Raw genomic sequence first — 12,984 nt, forward strand, 5'->3', positions numbered from 1 at the left:
ATTAGTCGCCCAGTCTCCATCTCTTGCCCCGGCTATTATCCCTCTCAGGACTACACCAAGGTTGAGTCTCTCAGACTACATTCCTTTAGAATAATTCACTTGCTTGTGTGTCTCTGTTGGACATTGTTATGTGTGTTGGGTGAGAGGATGTCATTTTTTTTCTTTTTTTGTCTGGACTTGCTTCACCCGATTTTTCAAAATGAAAACTTGAAAAAGTGTGCATTCTGGTTCCATTAACTGATAATGCTCAGTTGAACAAACATCCTTCTTTGTAAATCAAAAACCAGGATCACACTATTAATGCATACATATGGATACCACAGTTCATTCATTATTGCTGCCTGCCCTCTACCATCCCCACTAACTGTTCGTCATTACAGACCAATCCCCTCCCATCTGCCATGCTGCGACCCCAATACCTCCTGCCTTTCCTTGTCACCGTAATACCCACACCCCCCCTTCTGACCTGTTCTCCCTTAGCTCATTAGTTCCATAGTATATGTTGTAAACCGGTCTACTTCCACTTGCCCTCTGACGGGTGCCAATCGCGTCATCCCAGATCTGCCTGGTTATGACCTTCTACATGTTTTGGACTTCATTTTCCCTGGTGTTTCTGCCTATTACAGACATCTCCCTGGCTAATGACTTTGCTCCTCGGCTAATCCTGTACCTCTTTTTCCTTCGTTGCTTTTCAAAAGAGGTGAACTCTTTGAACTTGACTCTGTGGTGCATGCTGAATCCTGTGCTCTCCTGATGTGTGACATATGGATCTATATCTACAGTGGCCGAGGTGCCACTGTAGATAAAGGATCCGTATTCATTCATTATATACAGTATACTTTGCCTAGTATTACAAGAATGGAGGTCTAGTTTTTATTTCCATTTCTATGCACGCATTTTAGTTTTGGGCTATTACGAACACCCCTGTGGCTCCAACAGTTAAACTACATTGGCTACAGCAACTAAAGTTAACTCCCATAATTTCTGCTTATCTTCCCCTACAGGCTATTATGAAGCATAGATTTGTGCGGAAAAATAGAATAAAGTTCCATTAATAAAGTATAATACCAGTCTGAAAGTAAGGACAGGTCCTGTGGGGTAGTCACATTGCTCGATTAACCCAAGTGTGACACAATATAACTCCAAGTATGGTACCTGCTTTCTGCTACAGTACAGTACTTATGCTTTTTAACATGTAGCCATTATTCTTGTATCATGTTTGCACCAAATCAGTTTTATATATAGATGATAAGTTTTAATAATGAATAGAGAAGATAGGTATCTGGTTATTAAAGTTTAAAAACACCTTTATGATATAACTTGGTGCAGGACTGCATACTTTCCTTCTCTTTGGGATTTTCTTAAATGAAGCCTGTTGACAGGGGTCAGCATATTTTAAACTGAGCTGTTTATCAAAGTCTTATTGTGGTGCAGATGAAATATTCAGCATGTCTTGGACAACCGCCAAAAATGTTATTGCCTATTATACCATAAGGGACAAATCATCACTAGTCCACAGCAATCTTTGATGCTTAGAGGGACAGTTTATAGTTAAATCTATGTTGCCTTTCCCACCCATCCATGACAAAGTAAGGATGAAATTTAAACTAGACTGCTGACAAGGCCACACGGGTGGTTAAAGCTTCAGGTATTTGAGGGCCATTTTATTTGGATTTTACTGTGTGTATCTGCCCTCATCTTCCTCAGCGCTCGATAGAATACATAATTAGCTGCATCTACTCTACATGCTGTGTGATACAGGAGCAATCCAGTGTTAGATTATCTTTTCAGGGCAGGTCTGAGCCCAAGGTAACTGCTAATACCACAGAGCTGCCCCTCAGCATCGCACACCAAATAGTAACATCAGTGCTGTCTTATCCTGTTAGGATAAAGTTGATCCAAAGATGCCCCATTCTTTGAGCTCACGTCCATCTGTCAGCTTGCAACTTTGTCATTTGCCTTGTTGCCAGGCTCAGGTTAGTTCGCTGTGTGTTATATTTCTTGAAGGTTTCTGTTTAGATTGTTATCTGTGTTGCTGGTGCTCTCTCCTGTCAGTGCAGACTGAATAAAACTCTCAGAATGACAAATATGGATGAAAGGGGGATGTTTGTCAGCAGCAGGAAAGCAGACGACAGATCAAACCTCCAGGTGCATGTAAGTCAAATCAAGAAATGAGACACACTGCTGACTGGTGGCATGTGGAGTCAGATGGAGCAATTTTCCTTGCTGCCTCGTCACTGCGTAATTTAAAGTTGTACTTTCAAGACTTGTTTTATTTGACAAAAAAACTAATCAGTATTCTCTGAAACAGACCTAAGAGATGAGTGATTTGGCGGTGCAGCTAGCTCCTATATAAAAAATGACTTATGGAGTGATGGATGAGTGTACGGACCTTTTCACAAGCTGCTGTTCCATCAAGAATCATATGGTGGATTCTCCAGGGAAACGTGGTACCCTAATCCTTGCTTCTTGAGTTACAAGGATGATGGACTGTATGTTTTATGAAGCAACAACCCCTGGGAAAAAAGTATGGAATCACTTCTCTTGGAGAATTTCATCCATTTTTTATTTTTTTTTTATCTCAAAGAAGAAAAAAAGTCCCTGATATGACACAAATTAAACAATGTGATTAAACAGCTGACAATTCCATCTTTTAAATCAATACCAAAGAAATAAAGTAAAAATTTGTGGCAAATGAATTCATTATGGAACTGGGGTGCTTGGTGGTTGATTGGTAAGGAGCATTTCCCATGTTGTCAATGTCTATTGCAGCTATCGTTTGACTGACTGTGCCAATATTTCCTGCGTGTTATCAAGCAGTGATGGTTAATGATGAATCACCAATCTGCATTGGACAAGGAGATTATGCTGGAACTTTTGGTTGTTGCTGGTCCAATGAAAGAAATAAAGATGACCACCTGAAGAAAGCAAGCAAATTTCCAAAATCACTGATGACATGTGTTTGACCAAGGGAGATGGCAGTTGTTGTAGTAAATGCACAGGTAGACACTGAGACTTTGGACACTTTTCTCATTGCATTAATCCAAAACAAGGTTTGGTGATACTGAGGTAATTTTTTAAGGATGGTAATGAATCTTGCCTCAGGCCAAAAAGCATGAAATACAGCATGTTTTCTCTTGGACGGACATGTCAGTTAAATGACCAGCAAACATCCTTAAAGGGAGGTTATTTCTTTTTTCAGTATGGGGTGTACGATACAGAATTATTAGTAGGTCGTAATTAGGTGTAACTTTTTTCAGTATGGCTACTGTTCTGGTGCAGTGCATACTGCGTAGTATTTTTACATGATGATTACTGGAGGACGTTTTGGGTTTTTTTGTCTCTAAAAGTCATAATGCAAGTACTGCTGTCACATCTCTTGTACATTGGTATTCAATCAGAATAATAAAGCACAGAAAATAATATGCCTGCCTCAAAAATTTCAGCCAGACTTCTTGCAGTAAACTACCAGATCATTTATCAATAAAGAATACACTTAAGGCTATAAGTTTATGAGTAGATATTAAGTTTTTGCTGTCTAGCCTCACTCTAGTTCTTTTTGCAACACATTTCAGTGGAATATCTGTCTTTTTCTCCACTCTCTTTGTCCGGCCTCCTCTGAGGTTTGCAGGGAGAATTTGCTGCAGTCTGTCTCGTTCATTCGCTCCTTTTCTCAGGGCGAGGTTCATGAGCTTGTGTGAAACCCAGAGACATCTGTCAGAGACGGTGATTTATCACAGAACCACTGACTGTCTGCAGGTAAACAGCAAAATTTAAGCTTCAGCAGTTGTCTAACAGTGTGTGTGTTTGTGTTTATGTGTGCTCGTGGCAGGCAAGCATGCATACATAAGCAAGTGGTTTAACTCTCAAGGGAAATACAATATGGTCTAATACAGCAGGTGACTTTTTATTAATATGATTACTTTTTTCAGAGGACCATAGGAGGTCTTGGAAGCTCTTTTAGTTCATTAGTTTTTATATTCTGTTCAGGGAAGAGAAACAGGAACATGACTAGAGCAGTGACCTTGGATCCTGGTCCTCAAAGCCCACAGCTGTTTTTTATTCAAGTTATCCAATCAGAGACTGATTTACACCTGGAAGCCCAGGTGATCATAATTAACTGGAATTAAAGAGCAGGTGGGAGAGAAAATCAGCAGAGGTGTGGGTGAAAAAAAGGAATATGAGAAAGTCGATTGGACAGAGTAGGTGAGAACTGCAATAAAGTGAGCCAGCAGGATGTCATGATTGTACGTTGCTAATGTTAAAGCACGAGAACCTGACATGTGCAAGTGGTCTGAGAGTAAAGCTGGAACACAACTGATGTATTTGTGTGTCATAGCTGCTGTTAAATATGAGCCCCTGGGCAAGTTAACCAGAGAAATCAAACAGCCGATAGGCTGGCTGCTGGAGCTTGCACGCGGTTACATTCTAGTCAACCTTTTCCACAGCAGACTTTCTGACTTTTTGAAGCAGGAAAATAAAAACTGTTATTCTTGCATCACTGATAGAGTAAAGTAATAAAATTGTTCTTACACAGCTAAGTGAAACTGCAAATAGATTTTGAAGAAAACCTAATTGTAAATCTGCTTCCCATCATCATGTTGGGAAAATGTTAAGTAGCATTTTGACAGTTATTCAGCTTTGGCAACCAAGGAGTGCTGTAAGTCGAATCAAAATTTGTTTAACACATATTACAACTGATATCATATCACGTTCTCAGCAGCAAATATTCTTCAACAAAACACATGATAACAGAAGTTTAGCTTTGGCAGATTTTTTTCCTTTTTGCATTTGCAACTATTTGAAAGAGAACAGTTTATTTTACATATCTTCAGACTTTACTGTCTGTCATTGTCACTGTCATTATAACATAAAATTGGAAAGTTGGGTTGTTACCACTACTTTTCGAACCAAAACGCCTTGACTCCATATAATAAAGCCTTTTGCAATATAAGTGAAGTGATGAAAAGATCAGTTGCCAGACCAGTTACTTAGCAACAGCGATGGCTGTGTATTGTAAAACTATTATAGCTTCCGAAGAAAAGAGCTACGTTTAAGCTGTTTTTAATCACTGGCACTGAATCAAACTCCACCTTAATGGTTCTCTGGGAGAATTACAATCCTAACTGAATGTATGAGTGTGCAATTGTTTTGTCCTTTGATGTAATGAATTTTGTTATTTATACTCAAATGGTTTTCCCATAGTGTCGCTGTCTAGATGGTGATCACCTGGTCAGTTTGACCTTGATCCTCTGCGCAGTGAACCAGTGTGAAGAGAACTTGCTCATTTATGTACAGTATATGCCTGTGTGTAGTTTATGAAGTTATCACCTTAAATAATAAGTAGTCTACACTTATATAGCCACTTATCCTTTGCTAGGTTCAAATAAGTACTATTTATTTAACTTATTCACAATAAGTCCCTCTGTATATATACTACAAGTGTTGCGGAATTTTTGAATCCCTATATAGGTGTTCAAATAATGGTGTAAATGACTTTTTTTTGCGTATTCATCGCAAAGTTTCTTGGACGTGTCTGCTGGACATTTCAGTCAGTCGCCCACTACACGTTTAGGCCCTTTTAAATTTCCTTCCAAATGGTCTCAGCTCTCTCATGTTTTTCAGTGGGATCTTGGTCAGGATTTGCTGGCCAGGTTGAAACAGACAAACTTTTCCTTTCCGGTAATTTATGTGTGCTGTTGAATGTGTGCTTCTCAACTTTATCCTGCTGAAACGCCCAAACCTTTACTTCAGCTTTCCAACATATAACTCTCAAAAAGTCTTTTATGATCTGCTGCTTTCATCATTCTTATGATACATTCAGGGATTCTGGTACCAGGAGCAGCGAAGCAGACCCACAGCATGACAGAAGCTTCACCAAACTTTACTGTAAGCGCGATGATCTTAATATATTTCTTCATTTTGTCACTTATAAACATACGGATACATTGCACTCTTTAAATATCACTACTTTGGTTTCCCCTTCAAAGTGAAAATCTTCCAAAAAGTGGAGGAAAATGTGTTTAACTCTTTGCAGACATCAAAATTTCCAGTAGTGGTGTCCTCCGTGGTGTTCGCTCAAAGAGCTCTAGTTACTACTATTAGAGATTGCTCCAGGTAAGCCTGAAGCGCTTAAGAGGTTGTGCCAAGTGCTTCTTCTACATTCTGAACAAACCTTAAAAATTTCAGTACAAATGTCAGTAGGGTTTTTCTTTAGCACCCCAATCTGGACACATCCACACAGCTTTTGGACTGTAAAACGTCTTCATTTAAAAACGAAGAAATGTCAGGATCTTTGGTGACATGAAAACTGTTTTTGTTGTTCAGTAATTGTGCAATGAAGTGCTTAGAAGAAAGTAAGAGAGAATAACAATTATTTAAAGATATTCAATAACTTTTTTCTTTTCTTTTTTTTGTCATATTAAGTTTTTGTGGAAAGATCAGAGACACAATATATTATTCCAAGTGAAGTCATTTTAAAAATCTTGCTGCATAACTTGACCTTTACTGGTCTATATGAGGTTTGTTTAAGCGCCTCCAAAAAACAGCGTGTGCCTATGTAAAGTTGTGGATCAGAGAGGATATGAGCAGGACTATGCGTGCAGGACTCGCAGCAGTCGACTCTTGATGTCAATGCAAGTTGCCAAGCAACTAGTTGAGTCTTAAGCAGAAATGGCAAACATGCTCCTTTTTAGACAAGATTTTGAAAAAAGCTGCATGTTTTCATGTAGCTTGAAACTTTGTATTTCAGGTGTTCTAAAAGTGGGTCTCTTAAAAGCATCTTTTATTACAGTAGTTTGTTCTCAAAGTTTTTTAATCTCCACTCTTAATTCATGTTTTTGCATATCAAATTTATCTAATACTTAGTCTCACAAATGAGCAGAAAACACAGTTCCTTCAGTGATGAATGATGTGCCTTGAACACTGATACACTGCAGCACTAACATTTTATGTGATAACCTTTGTAATTGCTCCTTGTACTTATAGATTTTTCAATAAAACAGTAATTACTGAGTAAAATCCCAGCTGTACCATTACATGCACATGTGCTGTCACTTTGTGGGATGGTCATTTATCATACAAACAGTTGCTCGTTTTTAAATACATTCTTATTGCCTTCTTTTGCCTTGGGGACTGTGTATCATTTCTTTTCGACATTATGGGCTTGATGAAAGTATAAACTCTTTATGTAGCTCCTGAACGGTTGAGATGCGGGCAAACAACTTGTGTTGTATCTTTTTTAATTTATGTGCTAATGTGTGTGATAGCTTTGAGTCTATCCCTGCAGGTGTCAAATTTGCAACAGGGTCAAAGGATGTTGCAACTCAATCTGCACCACCTCCCTCTGCACAACAGGCACTATATAATAAATCAAGAGTCAGAGACCTTCTGCACTTGGGCCGTTGCACATCTGCGGAATGTCAGTCATCATTTCATCTTCAAGTCCTCATCTGTTTATCCCTCTCTCCACAGATGAAAATGATTCTCGCACCCCTGTCTCACTATCAGATTGGTCAATATTTAACCCAATCTCAAGGCTTTAAAAATCAGTCTTACCCACTTTACAATGCCATTCTACCTCTCTCGGCACTCCTTTTGTTCATCCCTTTCACAGCATGGTGCAGGGAATACAGCTGGACATTAATCTGCCACTGATGAGCCCCACTCACCAGACAGCTCATGGCTGCTTATCAGGCACTGGGTAAGGTTTGGACTGTCACTGGTGCCACAGCAGAGTTTAGCAAGAGGAGAATATAGGAGGCTATGCATCAGTAAACACAAGCAGCCGATTCACTTTGCAAACAAAACAGTGTTGATGTATTTGTAGCACAATAATACCTGTGATAAATTCTTTATAAAACTAGAAAGAAACAGCAGGGGGAACATGTTGTAACTAATCAGGTTATTTGACAACAGGTGAGTAACACCATTGAACATAAAAAGAGCACTTTATTAAGGAGAGTTTCTCACATGTAAAGATGGGCAGAGGTTCCCTAATCTGCAAAAACAGATGCAAATTGTGGAGCAAATTCATTATAATTTTCCTCAACATAATTACTTTGAATTATCCATCACATACAGTCAAAAAATATCACCAAACGTTGCAGAGAATCTGGAAACATCTCTGTGAGCCGGCACTTCATTAAAACACAGACATGATTCTATTGCATCCATCCATCTCTTATTTAAAATGGACTGAGGCTAAATGGAAAAAATTCTTCTGTGGTTACCCAAATCAAAATTTTAATTCTCTTCGGAAATCATGGACACCGTCTTGCTTGTTATCAGCACTCAGTTTAAAAGCCTGCATCTCTGATGGTTAGGGGGTGCATTAGTGCCTATAGATTTTCAGGGAAGGCCATCTCCAGCATATTTCAGCAAGACAATGCTGAACTGCAAATAGCTTCTATAACAACAAAATGGCTTCATAGTAGAAGGGTTCAGGTGCAACAACAAAGTGTTGCTGTCATCAAATTCAAGATGGGTACATTTTTCATGAAACAGTAAAATGCCCCGCTGTCATCATTTGTTAGGTTTTCCATGTTCTATTCTGAAAAAATGTATGAGATTAGCAAACCATTGTATTCTTTTATCATTTCACGTTACACAGCACCACAACTTTTTTTGGAATCACATTACATTCATTCAGCAGACATTTTTATCCCAAGCAACTAACATAAGGGGAACACATCAGAGGGCAGTGTCAGGTTCAGTATCGTGCCTAAGGATACTTCGACATGTATATTGGGATGATGAGGAATCAAACCACAGCCTTTCGAGAGAAGAATGACCACTGTACTTCCAGAGCTATAGGCACCCAAACTGGGGTTGCATTTATCGCACGCTCGAAACGCATGATGATAGATAAAGAAATGGTTTCCTTTTCAAATTATTCTCATCAGGTGCATTTCAAAATATCTCCAGAGCAGGTCATGTTGATCGAGTTCTACGCACCCCACGCTTCAAAAGGTGACAAATGTCAGGTGCTCACAGTTTATCCTTTCGTCAGCCTTTTCTTCCACTTTCCATCAATCCTTTGCACATCTCTGTTTTTGCTGAACAGCCTCATCTCAGCACTTAACCTCCAATTTGCATAAGTCATTATGGCTGTCAGGACCAAGGAGGCTATAAATTCAGCTAAGTGTTCGTCTGTCGTTGGAATTTTAAAAAATGCACAACCAATTTTTACATTTCTTTGACAAATGAGACAGACAGTGCAACCATTGCTGGAACGTCATTAATACATTTGATTAGCTAAGCAGTTTCTGTTTAATTGATGCGGATATGCAGTACCTGACTGCCACGGACAATCTGTCATATACTTGTCACAAACGCATTCATGTTGATATATTTAAAAGTTATTCTTCCGTTTTTCATGCTTTTTTTGGTCAGTTGAATCCACCGTGGAAATACTTCCTCAAACCCACAAAGTTTTTACTGAATATTTTTCCTCTGGCCAGTAGTAGTTACACCAGCTGTTTGTTTGACTGAATAGGAAGTGGGGATATCTCTCCTGCTCATCAATAAAAAGACCAGAGCAACACTGGTATCTCACAGTGAAAACAGGAAACTCAATAGAAGCGTTGCAGCCTTTTTAGAAAAGCATAGATTTTCCTGCAGCACCCTTGACAAATGCTGAAGTTAAAGTGTTTGCGCACAGCTGGGGCACTGGAGAGCAGGCTGACTGCGACTCTCGCTGTCTGTCTGTCTGTCTGAGCGTGTGCGCACCCGCAGGGCCGTCATTGATGCCACATCAAAGAGCTGAGCAGACATTCCTGGGTCACTGACGGCAGACGGAGAACAGCTGAGACAGGGAGGAAGTGTCTCTTTTTAGTGATAAAACACAGTTAAGGAGGAGATGACAGAACTTGAGGAGGAAGATTTCTCCTGCCTGAGCTAATGCGAGAACACAGAACTGAGCCGTTCTCACAAACTTTCATTTTGTGGTTGGACTCTCAGCATGACGCGCACACACACACATACACACTACACGTCTCTTTAAAACTAAAGACACCGAAGTTTTGTCAGAAGGGACAAATTTTCAACTCGCTGCTATTTGAGCTGCAGTTATTACCTTCAGTATCTCAGCTACACCAAGTGACATATTGGACAAACTGTCACTTCTCTAATTAGGACACCATCCCTGCAGAGCTCAATGAGGAAGAGTGTGAGAGGTTCAAGTTACTCTCCTCTTCCTCACCGCTTGCATTTTCTGCAACACAGAGCAAAAGGTTTGGCAGGTTTTCTAATTCTGAGGTCATGGGCATAAAGTGCATTTCTCAACTTGGCTCTCTCTTCACTTCCATAATAACAGTCATTATCTTCGGCACACATCTTTCTGCTTCATTTAAGCCATTCTTAACAGGGGGCATCTATCACAGAGGTGCTACTATTCTGCGGTGGCACTGACCTCCAGCAGCTCTGATTTATTCCTGACCATGTCCACAGCGCTGCCTTTCACTATCGCTGCGGGACAAAGCTGCCATAGTGAACCTTTTTAATTATGAAGACTTAATCTAAAACTTCATTAGTCGTAGTTGGTCCCTGGACAGGGTGACATAAGCAGCCGGCAGGCTTTCCGTCTCCACAACGGTCATTTATTCTTTTTTAGATGGAGATGAGGCCATGCTAATGGGGTAGGTAAATAAGGACAGCGCAGCTCAAAGTGTACTTCATGCTGCTTAAGTTTGTCATGAATAAAGATTACAGTTGTGTCACTTTGATTAAACTTTCTTCTTAATGTACACAAAGATTTTTTGTAATTTCTCCAACAACAAATTGGGAGATGTGCATCATGTGAAGATTGGTGATGCTGTTAAGTCCATCCAGCATCATTATTTTCCTTGTTTGTCCTCCTTTTGCTCTTGTGTGGAGTAGAAGCAGTAGGACACTGAGAGATGAGGGTGAGGTGGCGCAGCCAGCTGCACCTGGACAAACACAAGGACAGCTCTACCTTCGACAACACCGTATTAAACCAATCATTCACCATCAGGGACTGTTATCTGTGAAAGTGGATGTTTTGTTTATGCGGCTCAAAAGTGCAGCAAATACTGTGTCAGGCGGCAGAAATTGTAAACATGTTTTTCTCTCCCCTCCGTACAAGAGGATAAAATTTAAAAAAAAAAAAAAAAAAAAAAAAAAAAGACTGGTGTTAGAAGATTTAGTTCTGAGAAGCTTCTCTCTGGGGTTCCACGCTGCACTCACAGGCCTATCGCAAAAAGCCTTCAATTAAAAGCGTGTGCCTTCATCTTCCACCCAAAGTCACCTTGAATAATCAAATTATCTCTAAATCTAAATAAAACAATCACTCCCGATCAATCAGAGTTCATTAGCTGAGAAATAATTCTCACTGCCTCTCAAGCACACTGGGAGAGCTTCCAGTCTCCACGCCCACACACTTCAACACCATTTGGGTCATGTACCAACACACCTGTGTGTGCAGGGTACTGATAAACATCACAAAACAACAGTTTACCGTGAAAGGTTTTTATTTCAAAGTCAGCAATGACACAGGAACATGCCTTTGTTTTAGGCACAGTTTCAAAGATTGACGGCGGTTTAGCACAACATACTGCACGGTCTTGCTGGGTATGTCGGGGCAGACAGACACCAGGAACAGTCAAGGCAGATAAAAATGCTTCTGTCGGGCTGCTCATTTTCACTCGTAACAGTTACATGCACAGTTGAGATGAGCCACAGTTACAGCTCGACCGTGCCTCGAATGGTGATTTTCTTCTCTCTTTTTTTTTTTTTTTGGTCCATTCATAGTCTACAACTTCTGATGCGTTTAGCCATCTGACAAAAAGACGAGTCAAAAATATGTGAATGAGAGCAGCTTTATTGGGAATTCCGTTGTATCGATATACATAAAATGCAAAAAGATAGAACTTTTGAGCATGTACAGATCACCTGTGGTAATGGTAGTTGAGCCTATAGACACAGGACTGATAAGAAACCCAACAGTATTATCTGGGTGTGGTAGCCCGGCTTTATGAAGCTCAATTTCTTTCCTGTTCCTTCAGAGTGTTGTATAGCTTATTTGTGTGTGTAAAAGGTCTGTAGAGTTCCAAAAGCCACGAATCAACAGCAATGGGATGGTGTTGCTTTTGATCTGTCTGAAACGTCTCGTTTGTAATGATATCGTCATGAAATTTACATAATTCATGCTGAGAGGCTGATCTGACACGATCAGCTGACCAATCGGAACAGGCTGGACATTTCAGAAAGAAACTGAACATTTCTGGTGACAGGTGAAGTACAGTATGAGAACAATTATGCGTTTTTTGAGGATTAAACATATAAACCTCCTCTAGTTGAGCCTAAATAAACCCATTCACCTATATTTAGACATACAGTGTGCCCTTTAAAACCAGCCATGAAGGCTAAAATGGCTTAAAGAGAATACTACACCTACAGTTTCATGAACAAAATATGTTGACACAAGTCAAACAAGCTGGTTTTAAAAATAGAGATATCTCCAAATCATTAAGAACATTAACAAAACATAAAAACATACCACTCGTTTTTCACGATTTATTCATTACTAAAGGCAACATCCACCTCATCTCTGCAGTTGATTAAATATCCAACAGATTGCTTCATTCAAACAAATCATGTTTTGTTAATAATAAAAGTGTTGCCTTTTAAATTTGGTGATAAGAAAAACAATAAAACAATGATAGAATTTCAACTAATTCTAGAGGCACAACAGGGTGCATTTAGCTGGCAGAGGGGACTTGGCATATCCCCAAAAACAAACATGACATCATGTGAAAATGATTCCTTTCTTCCCTGAATGAGAATGAACATTTTCCTGCGAGAGTGAAAGACAAATCGATGTGCTCCGTCCATCTAAGTTGAAGCACTATCCTGCTCTCAGTCGCTCCATCACGGTCGGCAGAAATAAAAGCCTTTTCCTGAGAAAGAACAAGCGAAGAGGTCCTGTCAACACTAAAAGGCTTTTCACACTGTTGGACCAGTCTC

The 12,984-nt window shown here is 39.7% G+C and overlaps 1 protein-coding gene across 1 annotated transcript in view; it reads left to right on the plus strand.

The window, feature by feature from the left end:
• The window catches only part of LOC140284993 (uncharacterized), a 205,100-nt gene that overhangs the window by 185,940 nt on the left and 6,176 nt on the right, over positions 1 to 12,984 (plus strand). The window lies entirely within an intron of this gene.

This window comes from Leuresthes tenuis, unplaced genomic scaffold, assembly GCF_036924035.1.
Source record: "Leuresthes tenuis unplaced genomic scaffold, fLeuTen1.0.hap1 SCAF_24, whole genome shotgun sequence".
In the NCBI taxonomy this organism is placed as follows: Eukaryota; Metazoa; Chordata; class Actinopteri; order Atheriniformes; family Atherinopsidae; genus Leuresthes; species Leuresthes tenuis.